Here is a 16,933-nt window from a genome sequence, read left to right as displayed (position 1 = left end):
AACCCTACTAATTGCACAACTGGTCTATCGATGTCACCGCACAAAGAGGCAAAAACAGACTTACCCCCATCGCGACGTCCCCCAAAGGCTAACTTGCTAGCCCCTGCTATCTGCTTGCTTGCTAACCCGGTCTGCTAATTGCTAGCTTACCGGTCCCGGTCTGCTAACTGCTAGCTTGCCTGCCTGGTCTGCTAACTGCTAGCCCCTGCTAGCTGCTTGCTTGCTAACCCGGCCTGCTAACTGCTAGATTGCCCCGGTCTACTAACTGCTAGCTTGTTTAGCCGCCGGCCTGCTAACTGTCTGAAACGCTGTGTCCCCAGTCAGTCCAACCACTCACTGGACACACATGTGCTAGACGGCCAGTTCATATAGCCATATAGCCTTTAGCCGTACCCTTATCCTACTTCTCCTCTGTTCCTCTGGTGATGTGGAGGTTAATCCAGGTCCTGCAGTGCCTCATTTGTTGACTTCTGTAACCTTAAAATCCTTGGTTTCATGCATGTTTCATGCATGTTAACATTAGAAGCCTACTCCCTAAGTTTGTTTTACTCACTGCCAACCCAGATGTCTTAGCCGTGTCTGAATCCTGGCTTAGGAAAACCACCAAAAACCCTGAAATCTCCATCGCCTAACTATAACGTTTTCCGCTTAGATAGAACTGCCAAAGGGGGCGGTGTTGCAATCTACTGCAAAGATAGCCTGCAGAGTTCTGTATTACTATCTAAGTCTGCACCCAAACAATTTGAGCTTCTACTTCTAAAAATGCACCTTTCCAGAAACAAGTCTCTCACTGTTGCCGCTTGCAATAGACCTCCCTCTGCCCACAGCTGTGCCCTCGATACCATATGTGAACTGATTGCCCCCCATCTATCTTCAGAACTCGTGCTGCTAGGCGACCTAAACTGGAACATGCTTAACACCCCAGCCATCCTACAATCTAAACTTGATGCCCTCAATCTCACACAAATTATCAATGAACCTACCAGGTACCTCCCCAAAACCTTAAACACGGGCACCCTCATAGATATCATCCTAACCAACTTGCCCTCTAAATACACCTCTGCTGTCTTCAACCAAGATCTCAGCGATCACTGCCTCATTGCCTGCATCCGTAATGGGTCAGCGGTCAAACGACCTCCACTCATCACTGTCAAACGCTCCCTGAAACACTTCAGCGAGCAGGCCTTTCTAATCGACCTGGCCGGGGTATCCTGGAAGGATATTGATCTCATCCCGTCAGTAGAGGATGCCTGGATATTTTTTTTAAATGCCTTCCTAACCATCTTAAATAAACATTCCCCATTCAAGAAATTTGGAACCAGGAACAGATATAGCCCTTGGTTCTCCCCAGACCTGACTGCCCTTAACCAACACAAAAACATCCTATGGCGTTCTGCATTAGCATCGAACAGCCCCCGTGATATGCAGCTGTTCAGGGAAGCTAGAAACCATTATACACAGGCAGTTAGAAAAGCCAAGGCTAGCTTTTTCAAGCAGAAATTTGCTTCCTGCAACATTAACTCAAAAAAGTTCTGGGACACTGTAAAGTCCATGGAGAATAAGAACGCCTCCTCCCAGCTGCCCACTGCACTGAAGATAGGAAACACTGTCACCACTGATAAATCCACCATAATTGAGAATTTCAATAAGCATTTTTCTACGGCTGGCCATGCTTTCCACCTGGCTACTCCTACCCCGGTCAACAGCACTGCAGCCCCCACAGCAACTCGCCCAAGCCTTCCCCATTTCTCCTTCTCCCAAATCCGTTCAGCTGATGTTCTGAAAGAGCTGCAAAATCTGGACCCCTACAAATCAGCCGGTCTAGACAATTTGGACCCTTTCTTTCTAAAATGATCTGCCGAAATTGTTGCCACCCCTATTACATTTACATTACATTTACATTTAAGTCATTTAGCAGACGCTCTTATCCAGAGCGACTTACAAATTGGTGCATTCACCTTATGACATCCAGTGGAACAGCCACTTTACAATAGTGCATCTAAATCTTTTAAGGGGGGGGGGGTGAGAAGGATTACTTTATCCTATCCTAGGTATTCCTTAAAGAGGTGGGGTTTCAGGTGTCTCCGGAAGGTGGTGATTGACTCCGCTGTCCTGGCGTCGTGAGGGAGTTTGTTCCACCATTGGGGGGCCAGAGCAGCGAACAGTTTTGACTGGGCTGAGCGGGAACTGTACTTCCTCAGTGGTAGGGAGGCGAGCAGGCCAGAGGTGGATGAACGCAGTGCCCTTGTTTGGGTGTAGGGCCTGATCAGAGCCTGGAGGTACTGAGGTGCCGTTCCCCTCACAGCTCCGTAGGCAAGCACCATGGTCTTGTAGCGGATGCGAGCTTCAACTGGAAGCCAGTGGAGAGAGCGGAGGAGCGGGGTGACGTGAGAGAACTTGGGAAGGTTGAACACCAGACGGGCTGCGGCGTTCTGGATGAGTTGTAGGGGTTTAATGGCACAGGCAGGGAGCCCAGCCAACAGCGAGTTGCAGTAATCCAGACGGGAGATGACATTACCATCCTACCAATATTAATAGCCTGTTCAACCTCTCTGTCGTCTCTGTCTCTGTCTCTGTCTCTGTCTCTGTGTCTCTCTGTCTGAGATTCCCAAAGATTGGAAAGCAGCTGCGGTCATCCCCCTCTTCAAAGGGGGGGACACTCATGACCCAAACTGCTACAGACCTATATCTATCCTACCATGCCTTTCTAAGGTCTTCGAAAGCCAAGTCAACAAACAGATTACCGACCATTTCGAATCTCACCATACCTTCTCTGCTATGCAATCTGGTTTCAGAGCTGGTCATCAGTGCACCTCAGCCACGCTCAAGGTCCTAAACGATATCTTAACCGCCATCGATAAGAAACATTACTGTGCAGCCGTATTCATTGATCTGGCCAAGGCTTTCGACTCTGTCAATCACCACATCCTCATCGGCAGACTCGACAGCCTTGGTTTCTCAAATGATTGCCTCGCCTGGTTCACCAACTACTTCTCTGATAGAGTTCAGTGTGTCAAATCGGAGGGTCTGCTGTCCGGACCTCTGGCAGTCTCTATGGGGGTGCCACAGGGTTCACAATTCTTGGACCGACTCTCTTCTCTGTATACATCAAATGAGGTCACTCTCGCTACTGGTGAGTCTCTGATCCACCTCTACGCAGATGACACCATTCTGTATACTTCTGGCCCTTCTTTGGACACTGTGTTAACAACCCTCCAGGCAAGCTTCAATGCCATACAACTCTCCTTCCGTGGCCTCCAATTGCTCTTAAATACAAGTAAAACTAAATGCATACTCTTCAACCGATCGCTACCTGCACCTACCCGCCTGTCCAACATCTCTACTCTGGACGGCTCTGACTTAGAATACGTGGACAACTACAAATACTTAGGTGTCTGGTTAGACTGTAAACTCTCCTTCCAGACCCATATCAAACATCTCCAATCCAAAGTTAAATCTAGAATTGGCTTCCTATTTCGCAACAAAGCATCCTTCACTCATGCTGCCAAACATACCCTTGTAAAACTGACCATCCTACCAATCCTCGACTTTGGCGATGTCATTTACAAAATAGCCTCCAATACCCTACTCAACAAATTGGATGCAGTCTACCACAGTGCAATCCGTTTTGTCACCAAAGCCCCATATACTACCCACCATTGCGACCAGTACGCTCTCGTTGGCTGGCCCTCGCTTCATACTCGTTGCCTAACCCACTGGCTCCATGTCATCTACAAGACCCTGCTAGGTAAAGTCCCCCCTTATCTCAGCTCGCTGGTCACCATAGCATCTCCCACCTGTAGCACACGCTCCAGCAGGTATATCTCTCTAGTCACCCCCAAAACCAATTCTTTCTTTGGCAGCCTCTCCTTCAAGTTCTCTGCTGCCAATGACTGGAACGAACTACAAAAATCTCTGAAACTGGAAACACTTATCTCCCTCACTAGCTTTAAGCACCAACTGTCAGAGCAGCTCACAGATTACTGCACCTGTACATAGCCCACCTATAATTTAGCCCAAACAACTACCTCTTTCCCTACAGTATTTAATTAATTTATTTATTTTGCTCCTTTGCACCCCATTATTTTTATTTCTACTTTGCACATTCTTCCATTGCAAATCTACCATTCCAGTGTTTTACTTGCTATATTGTATTTACTTTGCCACCATGGCCTTTTTTGCCTTTACCTCCCTTATCTCACCTCATTTGCTCACATCGTATATAGATTGTTTATACTTGTTTATACTTTATTATTGACTGTATGTTTGTTTTACTCCATGTGTAACTCTGTGTCGTTGTATGTGTCGAACTGCTTTGCTTTATCTTGGCCAGGTCGCAATTGTAAATGAGAACTTGTTCTCAACTTGCATACCTGGTTGAATAAAGGTGAAATAAAAAAAAATAAAAAAATAAAGACTCCCTCCACCATCAAGCACAGCACATTACTGAAGACTTGAAGTGAAGTATGTGTTCCACGGACTCCAACCATTTTCTGTTGTAGAACCGTTCAGAGAGTTTGTCCAGGATCTGCAGCCTAACTCTAAAGATCTTATCAAGGCTGAAATCCAGGCTTGATGAAGCCTCCAAATAAATTAAGGTGACTGAGGCCATGAGAGGAGTTGACCACATCACCACCGACTGCTGGTCTGCAAGAAGACAGAGCTTCATTGGTGTTACAGCCCACTGGATAGACCCAGATAGATGCAGATGCTCTGCAGCCCTGGCCTGTAAATGGTTGAGAGGATCGCACACCTATATATATGCCATTTAGCAGACGCTTTTATCCAAAGTGACTTACAGTCATGTGTGCATACATTCTACGTATGGGTGGTCCCGGGAATCGAACCCACTACCCTGGCGTTACAAGTGCCATGCTCTACCAACTGAGCTACAGAAGGACCACCTTTGTGTTGGCAAGCACATTAACCTGTTGAAGCTATGGGGGCGCTATTTCATTATTGGATAAAAAACGTGCCCGTTTTAAGCACCATATTTTGTCACAAAAAGATGCTCGACTATGCATATAATTGACAGCTTTGGAAAGAAAACAGTCTGACGTTTCCAAAACTGCAAAGATATTATCTGTGAGTGCCCCAGAACTGATGCTACAGGTGAAACCAAGATGAAACTTCAAACAGGAAATGAGCAGGATTTTTGACGCTCTGTGTTCCAATGTCTCCTTATATGGCTGTGAATGCGCCAGGAATGAGCCTGCCCTTTCTGCCGTTTCCCAAAGGTGTCTGCATCATTGTGACGTATTTGTAAGCATATCATTGGAAGATTGGCCATAAGAGACTACATTTACCAGGTGTCCGCCCGGTGTCCTTTGTTGAAATTGCTGCGTAACCTACAAGCTGCACGCATTCATCCATGTGATTCTGGGGAGAGAGGAGACTTCCACGAACGACATATCATGAAGAGATATGTGAAAAACACCTTGAGGATTGATTCTAAACAACGTTTACCATGTTTCAGTCGATATTATGGAGTTAATTTGGAAAAAAGTTCGACGTTTTGATGAGTGATTTTTCGGGGTTTTTTGGTAGCCAAACATGACGCAGAAAATGGAGCGATTTCTCCTGCACAAATAATCTTTCAGGAAAAACTGAACATTTGCTATCTAACTGCGAGTCTCCTCATTGAAAACATCCGAAGTTCTTCAAAGGTAAATTATTTTATTTTAATGATTTTCTGGTTTTTGTGAAAATGTTGAAGATCCACACTTGCAGCCAAAATGGTTGAAGATGCTTGCGACCTCCAGTTGCTGCGCCCAAATGCTACAAGGTGGAACTCTTGGTGCATGGCTGTAGAAAGACTCTTGACGATCGTCAAAGACAAAGGAGAGGCAGCCGTCAGAGTGCTCTGCAAAGACTGAGGTTCCAATGTAAGTAAGGATTATGTATTATTTTGTCGTAATTTAAACAACCTTTTATGGCTGCTGTCCCTGTACAGGGATCAACATCAGCGGAAATGTCAGAGTGACAACTAATAGTACTCGATACAACTCAAACTTTCATTCAAACACACATGCAAGGGTAGTCAATTAAAGCTACACTCGTTGTGAATCTAGCCAACATGTCAGATTTTTAAAATGCTTTTCGGCTAAATCATGAGAAGCTATTATCTGATAGCATGCAACCCCCGAAATACCCAAAGGGGACGTAAACAAAATAATTAGCGTAGCCGGCGCTACACAAAACACAGAAATAAAATATAAAACATTCATTACCTTTGACGAGCTTCTTTGTTGGCACTCCTATATGTCCCATAAACATCACAATTGGGTCTTTTTTTCGATTAAATCCGTCCATGTATACCCAAAATGTCCATTTATGAAGCCCGTCTGATCCAGGAAAAAACTGCTTTCCAAAACGCAACGTCATTTTTTTTATTAAAAAAAGTTGCCTATAAACTTTTACAAAACACTTCAAACTACTTTTGTAATCCAACTTTAGGTATTAGTAAACGTTAATAATCGATCAAATTGATCACGGGGCGATCTGTATTCAACAGCAGCAAGTTTTGAAATCATGGTCCATATTCTCCCTTTCATAACTTCCTCCGGTGTACTCGACGACAGGAAGTGCCTATTTCTCATTTCACCAAGGATAAACTTCAACCCAATTACCAAGACTGGCGACATCGTGTGGAAGCTGTAGGAACTGTAAACTGGACGCTATATCTCTTTTCCCTTGCCATAGACAATACAGAGACTGGCGGAGGGATATTTTTTTGTGTTTTTTGTGAACAGTTTTCCTTGGGATTTTGCCTCCTACACACGTTCTGTTATAGTCACAGACAGGATTTAACCAGTTTTAGAAACGTCAGAGTGTTTTCTATCCACACATACTAATCATATGCATATACTATATTCCTGACATGAGTAGCAGGACATTGAAATTTTGCGTGATTTTTAACAAAAAGCTGCTAAAATTCGCAGCCTCTTTAAGAGGTTTTTGAATGTTGTCTAAATATGTTGCAGTGGTTCCTGAGCCTTTGTTTGGGGACTAATAATGGTTTCACATGTTGTAGCCATACACTATCATTGATCCATTTATTCAACTACTCATCCAGCCATTGATTACTGTAGTTCAAATCAGGTGAAATGGTTAGTGGTCCCCTTTTGTATGGGGTTAGGAAACACAGTATTGTTATATATATATAGTTTCATAAGTTCAATCCAGCTGAACTCGCCTTCCTCACAGAGTATGCTGCCACCATGAGCCCAGTCGCAACGGCCATCAACATCCGGCAGGCTGAACCAATGTCCAGATGGGATGGCTACTTCCAACTATCAACCTGCTGATCACAACTTGACCGAATCAAGTTGTCCCTGAAGTACTGTAAGCCTCTGGTGGATGCGCTACAACTGGGACTGAAGCACTTCAGCCACATGTTTCAAGACCCTGAACTGATAGCAGCTGCGATCTTTCTCCCCAAATTCAAAACAACGTGAACAAAGGATGACGCCGCCATCAGAATGGCTAAGACAGCATAAACCACTGTGTATAGTGTACATTTTGACACTTCATAGATTTAAGAATCACTCCATTCCTGACTTTGTGGTTCAGTCCAATGGGTAGCCTACTTAGCCCTGTTCTTTAGTTTATATGGATGGGGATGGATTAATATAGGATCATAACTGTATTCTATTGTAATCTTCCTTGTATTTCAGGAATGGACTACATCATGGATCACGTGGAAGAACCCTTGCTGCAGCTAAGTGATGGCACCAGTTCATCAGGTGCCAGGAAAATGTCTCCAGCACAAGAAAGCTCCAAACAGCTGGACGGATACCGGTTCAGCTGATCATATGGAGTCCTTCCCAGCAGTCTGTAAGCTTTCTCTGAGGGTAAACACCCTTACCTGCATCAGCTGCCTGTGAAAATAGTAGTATTTTACTTGAGTAATTTTCTATTAAGGTATCTTTACTTTTACACAAGTATGACAATTAAGTATTTTTTCCACCACTGCTCAATTCGCCTTTTGCACTCCTAAACAACACAAATAAAAAATGATGCAACGGGTAAAGTCCACAAAACCTAGTCCATTCTGTTCATACCATATTTCAATTTTGGGAACAGAAAACTGTATTTGAGATCACCGATGAGAAAATGTGCAGAATGTCGGCCAAAATCCATCTTCTACATTTTCCAGCTGCCGGCTACTGGGCTTCCTCTCACTACCATATTTGGTAGTGAGTGGAAACGCCAAGTGGATGCTTCACATTTATACGTCCAGTGAAATATTTGTTTCATTGTTCTGTGGTACAACTGCAGCTACCTCTCCTGTTAATGATTTTGCCAATGCATGTACTATTGCCACAAATACCATTACCAGCAATTACAATACCACTATTATTCCATCCATCCATATATATATATATACTACAGAAAAATGAACACCAGTCCTAGAGTGAGAAGTACAAAGAGCGTTTCCACCGTCTCTGGCATAGCTTACATACCACCCAGACTTTGGTGGTGATGTGTCCGTGCTGCTCGAACATCCAGCGGTGGTTGGAGAGCAGCAGCTTGAGACAGCCATAGCAGGGTACTGAACACCAGCACTGACAGCATGGTCTGGCCCTGACCACTCAGAGAAAGACAACTGGTGGGGGAAGTGGAGAGAGGATACATACAATTCATACATTATAGTAGTAGACTGGTTGTCAGTATGGCTGTAAGTCTGTGAGAGACTAAGAAAATATCACAGGATAAAAGAGAAACAAGTAATATGGGGACCTCTATTGGTCAAATGTAGAAGATTAGAGCCCTGTACTCGCATGAATTTTAAGAACGAGCCCTACCCATGTCAGCCGGTTATTGTCATGAAAAAGACTGCCAGTCTCATGGTAATTGACTGTTAATTAATATAATCACATTAGGCATCGCCAGACTACCATGCATACAAGCCACTGATGTGCGCCTTTGAAACATATTTTTTTAATGTCTAATAAATCAATTTAATATTCAACATCACAATAAATACATTATGTTAGTCAGGTCTAAAGAAACATGATGTTAAGAAAATGTATTTCAGAAGAACAGAATATGCGTTGGCTTACTGTATGTTTTCTGGCTATGCTCCATGCCATAGGATGTAGTCGTGTTCATTTAGCTGACAAGATATGCTAAAAAGTCCCGTGCCATTATAAATAAAATAAAATTTGATTTGTCACTAACACATGGTTAGCAGATGTTAATGCAAGTGTAGCGAAATGCTTGTGCTTCTAGTTCCGGCAATGGAGTAATAACCAACGAGTAATCTAACCTAACAATTCCACAAAAATATGTATGTAAAGATATATGAATGAGTGATGGTACAGAACGGCATAGGCAAGATGCAGTAGATGGTATCGAGTACAGTATATACAAATGAGATGAGTAATGTAGGGTATTTAAACAAAGTGGCATAGTTTAAAGTGGCTAGTGATACATGTATTACATAAAGATGCAGTAGATGATATAGAGTACAGTATATACATATGAGATGTAGGGATGTAATGTAGGGTATGTAAACATTATATTAAGTGGCATTGTTTAAAGTGTCTAGTGATACATTGTTTACATCAATTTCCATCAATTTCCATTATTAAAGTGGCTGGAGTTGAGTCAGTATGTTGGCAGCAGCCACTCAATGTTAGTGGTGGCTGTTTAACAGTCTGATGGCCTTGAGATAGAAGCTGTTTTTCAGTTTCTTGGTCCCTGCTTTGATGCACCTGTACTGACCTCGCCTTCTGGAAGATAGCAGGGTGAACAGTCAGTGGCTCGGTTGGTTGTTGTCCTTGATGATCTTTATGGCCTTCCAGCGACATCGGGTGGTGGAGGTGTCCTGGAGGGCAGGTAGTTTGCCCCCGGTAATGCGTTGTGCAGACCTCGCTACCCTCTGCAGAGCCCTACGGATGTGGGCGGAGCAGTTGCCGTACCAGGCTGTTGGGATTATTATGAATAAATGAATAAACAATATCCCCATTTTAAATATAATTCTAACTAAGTAAACTTATACTCTGTTTTATTATATCTGATTAACAATATGAGTTCATAAGAAGGGATTGTGTGTGACACGGACAAGGAGTAATTAAAGTTAATGAACACCATTCCAACTAGGAAGAAACGAATGGGTTGGGGACTGTGTAGTAAACAAATAAGATCGTTAACCTAACGTTGAACCTACAGAAACTTAGCTCTGGGGTTTTTAGATAAGGCAGTGAGTGCATTCCTAGGTTTTCTGTTAAATAGAACTGTCAGTGATCGATAATGTTGAGGGGTCAAAAGTTAACTGGGAGTGTGTTAGTAAGTTAGAATGAACTTTTCACCTCACTTTGTCCCGGTGGAGAGGAGGGGATTCTGTTAAAGCAATGAAATGACGTCATGATCTGTATATAAACTGTTGCTTGTGGTTAAGTGGGAGCGCGCTCCGATAATAAATTCTGTTACCTATTATTGAAAGACTGGTCTGCGTCTATTTTATGCAAACAAGAATCTTAGAAATTCTCATATAATAGATTAAGGGTTTTCAATTGATGAAAGCACATTGGCATAATTAAATTACACTAACAGCCCGACAGGATGCTCTCGATTGTGCATCTGTAGAAGTTTGTGAGTGCTTTTGGTGACAAGCCGAATTTCTTCAACCTCCTGAGGTTGAGGAGGCGCTACTGCGCCTTCTTCACAACGCTGTCTGTGTGGGTGGACCAATTCAGTTTGTCCGTGATGTGTACGCCGAGGAACTTAAAACTTACTACCCTCTCCACTACTGTCTCGTCGATGTGGATAGGGGGGTGCTCCCTCTGCTATTTCCTGAAGTCCACAATCATCTCCTTTGTTTTGTTGACGTTGAGTGTGAGGTTATTTTCCTGACACCACACTCCGAGGGCCCTCAACTCCTCCCTGTAGGCCGTCTCGTCGTTGTTGGTAATCAAGCCTACCACTGTAGTGTCGTCCACAAACATGATGATTTAGTTGGAGGCGTGCATGGCCGCGCAGTCGTGGGTGAACAGGGAGTGCAGGAGAGGGCTCAGAACGCACCCTTGTGGTGCCCCAGTGTTGAGGATCAGCGGGGTGGAGATGTTTTTACCTACCCTCACCACCTGGGGGAAGCCCGTCAGGAAGTCCAGTACCCAGTTGCACAGGGCGGGGTCGAGACCCAGGGTCTCGAGCTTGATAATGAGTTTGGAGGGTACTATGGTGTTAAGTGCTGAGCTGTAGTCGATGAACAGCATTTTCCCATACGTATTCCTCTTGTCCAGATGGGTTAGGACAGTGTGCAGTGTGTTATTTTTTATTTATTTTTATGTTTTCACATTTATTTAACCAGGTAGGCTAGTTGAGAACAAGTTCTCATTTGCAACTGCGACCTGGCCAAGATAAAGCATAGCAGAGTGAACAGACAACACAGAGTTACACATGGAGTAAACAATTAACAAGTCAATAACACAGTAGAAAAAAAGAGAGTCTATACACATTGTGTGCAAAAGGCACGAGGAGGTAGGCAAATAATTACAATTTTGCAGATTAACACTGGAGTGATAAATGATCAGATGGTCATGTACAGGTAGAGATATTGGTGTGCAAAACAGCAGAAAATAAATAAATATAAACAGTATGGGGATGAGGTAGGTAAAATTGGGTAGGGCTATTTACCGATGGACTATGTACAGCTGCAGCGATCGGTTAGCTGCTCAGATAGGAGCAGATGTTTGAAGTTGGTGAGGGAGATAAAAGTCTCCAACTTCAGCGATGTTTGCAATTCGTTCCAGTCACAGGCAGCAGAGAACTGGAACGAAAGGCGGCCAAATGAGGTGTTGGCTTTAGGGATGATCAGTGAGATACACCTGCTGGAGCGCGCGCTACGGGTGGGTGTTGCCATCGTGACCAGTGAACTGAGATAAGGCGGAGCTTTACCTAGCATGGACTTGTAGATGACCTGGAGCCAGTGGGTCTGGCGACGAATATGTAGCGAGGGCCAGCCGACTAGAGCATACAGGTCGCAGTGGTGGGTGGTATAAGGTGCTTTAGTAACTAAACGGATGGCACTATGATAAACTGCATCCAGTTTGCTGAGTAGAGTATTGGAAGCTATTTTGTAGATGACATCGCCGAAGTCGAGGATCGGTAGGATAGTCAGTTTTACTAGGGTAAGTTTGGCGGTGTGAGTGAAGGAGGCTTTGTTGCGGAATAGACAGCAGACTCTAGATTTGATTTTAGATTGGAGATGTTTGATATTAGTCTGGAAGGAGAGTTTACAGTCTAGCCAGACACCAAGGTACTTATAGATGTCCACATATTCTAGGTCGGAACCATCAAGGGTGGTGATGCTAGTCGGGCGTGCGGGTGCAGGCAGGGAATGGTTGAAAAGCATGCATTTGGTTTTACTAGCGTTTAAGAGCAGTTGGAGGCCACCGAAGGAGTGTTGTATGGCATTGAAGCTCGTTTGGAGGTTAGATAGCACAGTGTCCAAGGACGGGCCGGAAGTATACAGAATGTTGTCGTCTGCGTAGAGTTGGATCAGGGAATCGCCCGCAGCAAGAGCAACATCATTGATATATACAGAGAAAAGAGTCGGCCCGAGAATTGAACCCTGTGGCACCCCCATAGAGACTGCCAGAGGACCGGACAGCATGCCCTCCGATTTGACACACTGAACTCTGTCTGCAAAGTAGTTGGTGATCCAGGCATGGCAGTCATCAGAAAAACCGAGGCTACTGAGTCTGCCGATAAGAATATGGTGATTGACAGAGTCGAAAGCCTTGGCAAGGTCGATGAAGACGGCTGCACAGTACTGTCTTTTATCGATGGCGTTTAGTACCTTGAGCGTGGCTGAGGTGCACCCGTGACCGGCTCGGAAACCAGATTGCACAGCGGAGAAGGTACGGTGGGATTCGAGATGGTCAGTGACCTGTTTGTTGACTTGGCTTTCGAAGACCTTAGATAGGCAGGGCAGGATGGATATAGGTCTGTAACAGTTTGGGTCCAGGGTGTCTTCCCCTTTGAAGAGGGGGATGACTGCGGCAGCTTTCCAATCCTTGGGGATCTCAGACGATATGAAAGAGGTTGAACAGGCTGGTAATAGGGGTTGCGACAATGGCTGCGGATAGTTTCAGAAATAGAGGGTCCAGATTGTCAAGCCCAGCTGATTTGTACGGGTCCAGGTTTTGTAGCTCTTTCAGAACATCTGCTATCTGGATTTGGGTAAAGGAGAACCTGGAGAGGCTTGGGCGAGTAGCTGCGGGGGGGGGCGGAGCTGTTGGCCGACGTTGGAGTAGCCAGGAGGAAGGCCGTTGAGAAATGCTTATTGAAGTTTTCGATAATCATGGATTTATCGGTGGTGACCGTGTTACCTAGCCTCAGTGCAGTGGGCAGCTGGGAGGAAGTGATCTTGATCTCCATGGACTTCACAGTGTCCCAGAACTTTTTGGAGTTACAGGATGCAAATTTCTGCCTGAAGAAGCTGGCCTTTGCTTTCCTGACTGACTGCGTGTATTCGTTCCTGACTTCCCTGAACAGTTGCATATCGTGGGGACTATTCGATGCTATTGCAGTCCGCCACAGGATGTTTCTGTGCTGGTCGAGGGCAGTCAGGTCTGGAGTGAACCAAGGGCTTTATCTCTTCTTAGTTCTGCATTTTTTGAACGGAGCATGCTTATCTAAAATGGTGAAGAAGTTACTTTTAAAGATTGACCAGGCATCCTCAACTGACGGGATGAGGTCAATATCATTCCAGGATACCCGGGCCATGTCGATTAGAAAGGCATGCTCACAGAAGTGTTTTAGGGAGCGTTTGACAGTGATGAGGGGTGGTTGTTTGACTGCGGATCCATAGCGGATACAGGCAATGAGGCAGTGATCGCTGAGATCCTGGTTGAAGACAGCGGAGGTGTATTTGGAGGGCCAGCTGGTCAGGATGACGTCTATGAGGGTGCCCTTGTTTACAGATTTAGTGTTGTACCTGGTGGGTTCCTTGATGATTTGTGTGAGATTGAGGGCATCTAGCTTAGATTGTAGGACTGCCGGGGTGTTAAGCATATCCCAGTTTAGGTCACCTAACAGAACAAACTCCCCTTTTGGCAGTTCTATCTTGACGGACAATGTTATAGTTGGGTATGGAAATCTCCTAATTTTTGGTGGCCTTCCTGAGCCAGGATTCAGACACAGCAAGGACATCAGGGTTAGCAGAGTGTGCTAAAGCAGTGAGTAAAACAAACTTACGGAGGAGGCTTCTGATGTTGACATGCATGAAACCAAGGCTTTTTCGATCACAGAAGTCAACAAATGAGGGTGCCTGGGGACATGCAGGGCCTGGGTTTACCTCCACATCACCCGCGGAACAGAGGAGGAGTAGTATGAGCGTGCGGCTAAAGGCTATCAAAACTGGTCGCCTAGAGCGTTGGGGACAAAGAATAAAAGGAGCAGATTTCTGGGCATGGTAGAATATATTCAGGGCATAATGCGCAGACAGGGGTATGGTGGGGTGCGGGTACAGCGGAAGTAAGCCCAGGCACTGGGTGATGATAAGAGAGGTTGTATCTCTGGACATGCTGGTTGTAATGGGTGAGGTCACCGCATGTGTGGGAGGTGGGAAAAGGGAGGTATCAGGGGTATGAAGAGTGGAACTAGGGGCTCCATTGTAAAACTAAAACAAGGCATACAGTAATCACAGGTGTTGATTGGGAGAGCTAGCTAAAACAGTAGGTGAGACAACAACAGCTAATCAGCTAGCACAACAACAGCAGGTAAAATGGCGTTGACTCAGCAGAGAGGGTCGGATTAACTACACACAGAGCCTGAGTGCGGCCGACAGATAAAACATAAACATGCGTCGTCTGTGGACCTATTGGGGCGGTTAAGCAAATGGGAGTGGATCTAGGGTGTCAGGTAGGATGGAGGTGATATGGTCCTTGACTAGTCTCTCGAAGCACTTCATGATGACGGAAGTGAGTGGTAGTCGTTTAGCTCAGTTACCTTAGCTTTCTTTGGAACAGGAACAATGGTGGCCCTCTTGAAGCATGTGGGAACAGCAGACTGTGATAAGGATTGATTGAATATGTCCGTAAACACACCAGCCAGCTGGTCTGCGCATGCTCTGAAGACGCGGTTGGGGATGCCGTCTGGGCCTGCAGTCTTGCGAGGGTTAACACGTTTAAATGTTTTACTCACGTCGGCTGCAGTGAAGGAGAGTCCACAGGTTTTGGTAGAGGGCGGCGTCAGTGGCACTGTATTGTCCTCAAAGCGAGCAAAACATGTATCTAGTTTGTCTGGGAGCAAGATATCCTGGTCCGCGACGGGGCTGGTTTTCATTTTGTATTCCGTGATTGACTGTAGACCCTTCCACATACCTCTTGTGTCTGAGCCGTTGAATTGCAACTCTACTTTGTCTCTATACTGACGCTTAGCTTGTTTGATTGCCATGCAGAGGGAATATTTTATATTATATGATTTTATAGTAATATGTAGTTAACATGATCTGTAGTCAGTCAGTCAGTCAGTCAATCAATATGTATAGCATCTACTACACAAAGTGACTATCCCCCCTCCCCCATCTCACTCCCTCCCCCTTACTTGCCTCTTTCTTCCTAATCTTCCTCCTTAGTACAGTGTATGATGTAGTTACCTCACAGGCAGAGGTAGTGAGTGATATAGCTAGTTACCTGAAGGGCAGGTGCACCTGGATTTTGGCAATGAGGCCCATGGAGGTGTTGGTTCCACTTTTCTGGGCTCCGTTATTTACTGAACAAATAAGGAACACTCAAAATGTGCATATATAAAATTAAGATATTTTAATTAGAATACAGCTGTAGACAGAAGTCAAAGATCAAACATACTGATAATTCTCCTGAGTTCTACCCATTACAAAAGACAGCATCTTATATACCCGAGATCACACCTTATGGTATGATCTCATGTCATATCCTGCATGTGCAGCTAAAAGAACAAGTTATTCTTAACACAAGGTTTCTGAGAACCTGTCTCAGTGGCATGCAAATCTGCCCTTGTTTCAGAAAAAAACAGACACTGTCGCTCTGTCTCGCTATCATCCTCAGTGCCTTTTCTCACCTTCTCTCACAGACATGGGGCTGCAGGTTTTGGCAGAGAGCTAGACAGACAGAGGCCTCAATATTCAGCTATACAGTGAGCATAATTAAAATGGCACGTTAGCAAACTAATAACAACATAATCAATGGTGGGGGACAATTTGAATCCTTCAGAGGGGTCAGAGCACATGCTTATGGTGGCCAGGATTGCTATGACATCAAACAGCCAGAAGGAAGGGCTGGAGAGGTACACCCCTTTGATCAACCTGTTCTGTCACCACAGAAGAAGGCCACGGTATGAATATACTGTATATAGAATATGAAATGGTAGGACTGGTAGAAAATATACAGGTAAAGGTCAGTGTACAGGATACTTAAAGACCAGTAGAAAAACATAGTGTCAGTATATAGGATGAATTGGATATGGTTACCTGAGGAAAAGTAAAGAAAGTATTAAATATGTATAATGGTGAAACAGTGAAGAACCCATAAAGGTGGTGATATATATATATATATATATATATATATACACACAAAAGTTGGAGGTCACCTAGAAATGTCCTTGTTTTTGAATGAAAAGCTAATTTTTGGTCCATTAAAATAACATAAAATTGATCAGAAATACAGTGTAGACATTCTTAAATGTTGTAAATGACTATTGTTGCTGGAAATGGACAATCTACAGTTGTGGCCAAAAGTTTTGAGAATGACACAAATATTAATTAATTTACACAAAGTTTGCTGCTTCAGTGTCTTTATATATTTTTGTCAGATGTTACTATGGAATACTGAGGTATAATTACAATTAATTTAGGCTTCTATTGACAATTACATGAAGTTGATGCAAAGAGTCAATATTTGCAGTGTTGACCCATCTTTTTCAAGACCTGCAATCTGCCCTG

The 16,933-nt window shown here is 44.4% G+C and overlaps 1 pseudogene; it reads right to left on the bottom strand.

Annotated features, from left to right (window-relative positions):
• LOC127912250 (carnitine O-palmitoyltransferase 1, liver isoform-like) overlaps window positions 1-16,933 on the bottom strand; it is a 36,080-nt pseudogene that overhangs the window by 5,885 nt on the left and 13,262 nt on the right.

This window comes from Oncorhynchus keta, chromosome 26, assembly GCF_023373465.1.
Source record: "Oncorhynchus keta strain PuntledgeMale-10-30-2019 chromosome 26, Oket_V2, whole genome shotgun sequence".
NCBI classification, from domain to species: Eukaryota; Metazoa; Chordata; class Actinopteri; order Salmoniformes; family Salmonidae; genus Oncorhynchus; species Oncorhynchus keta.
Note: the sequence above shows the minus strand (reverse complement) of the source record. Positions and strands in the feature narration are given on the sequence as shown.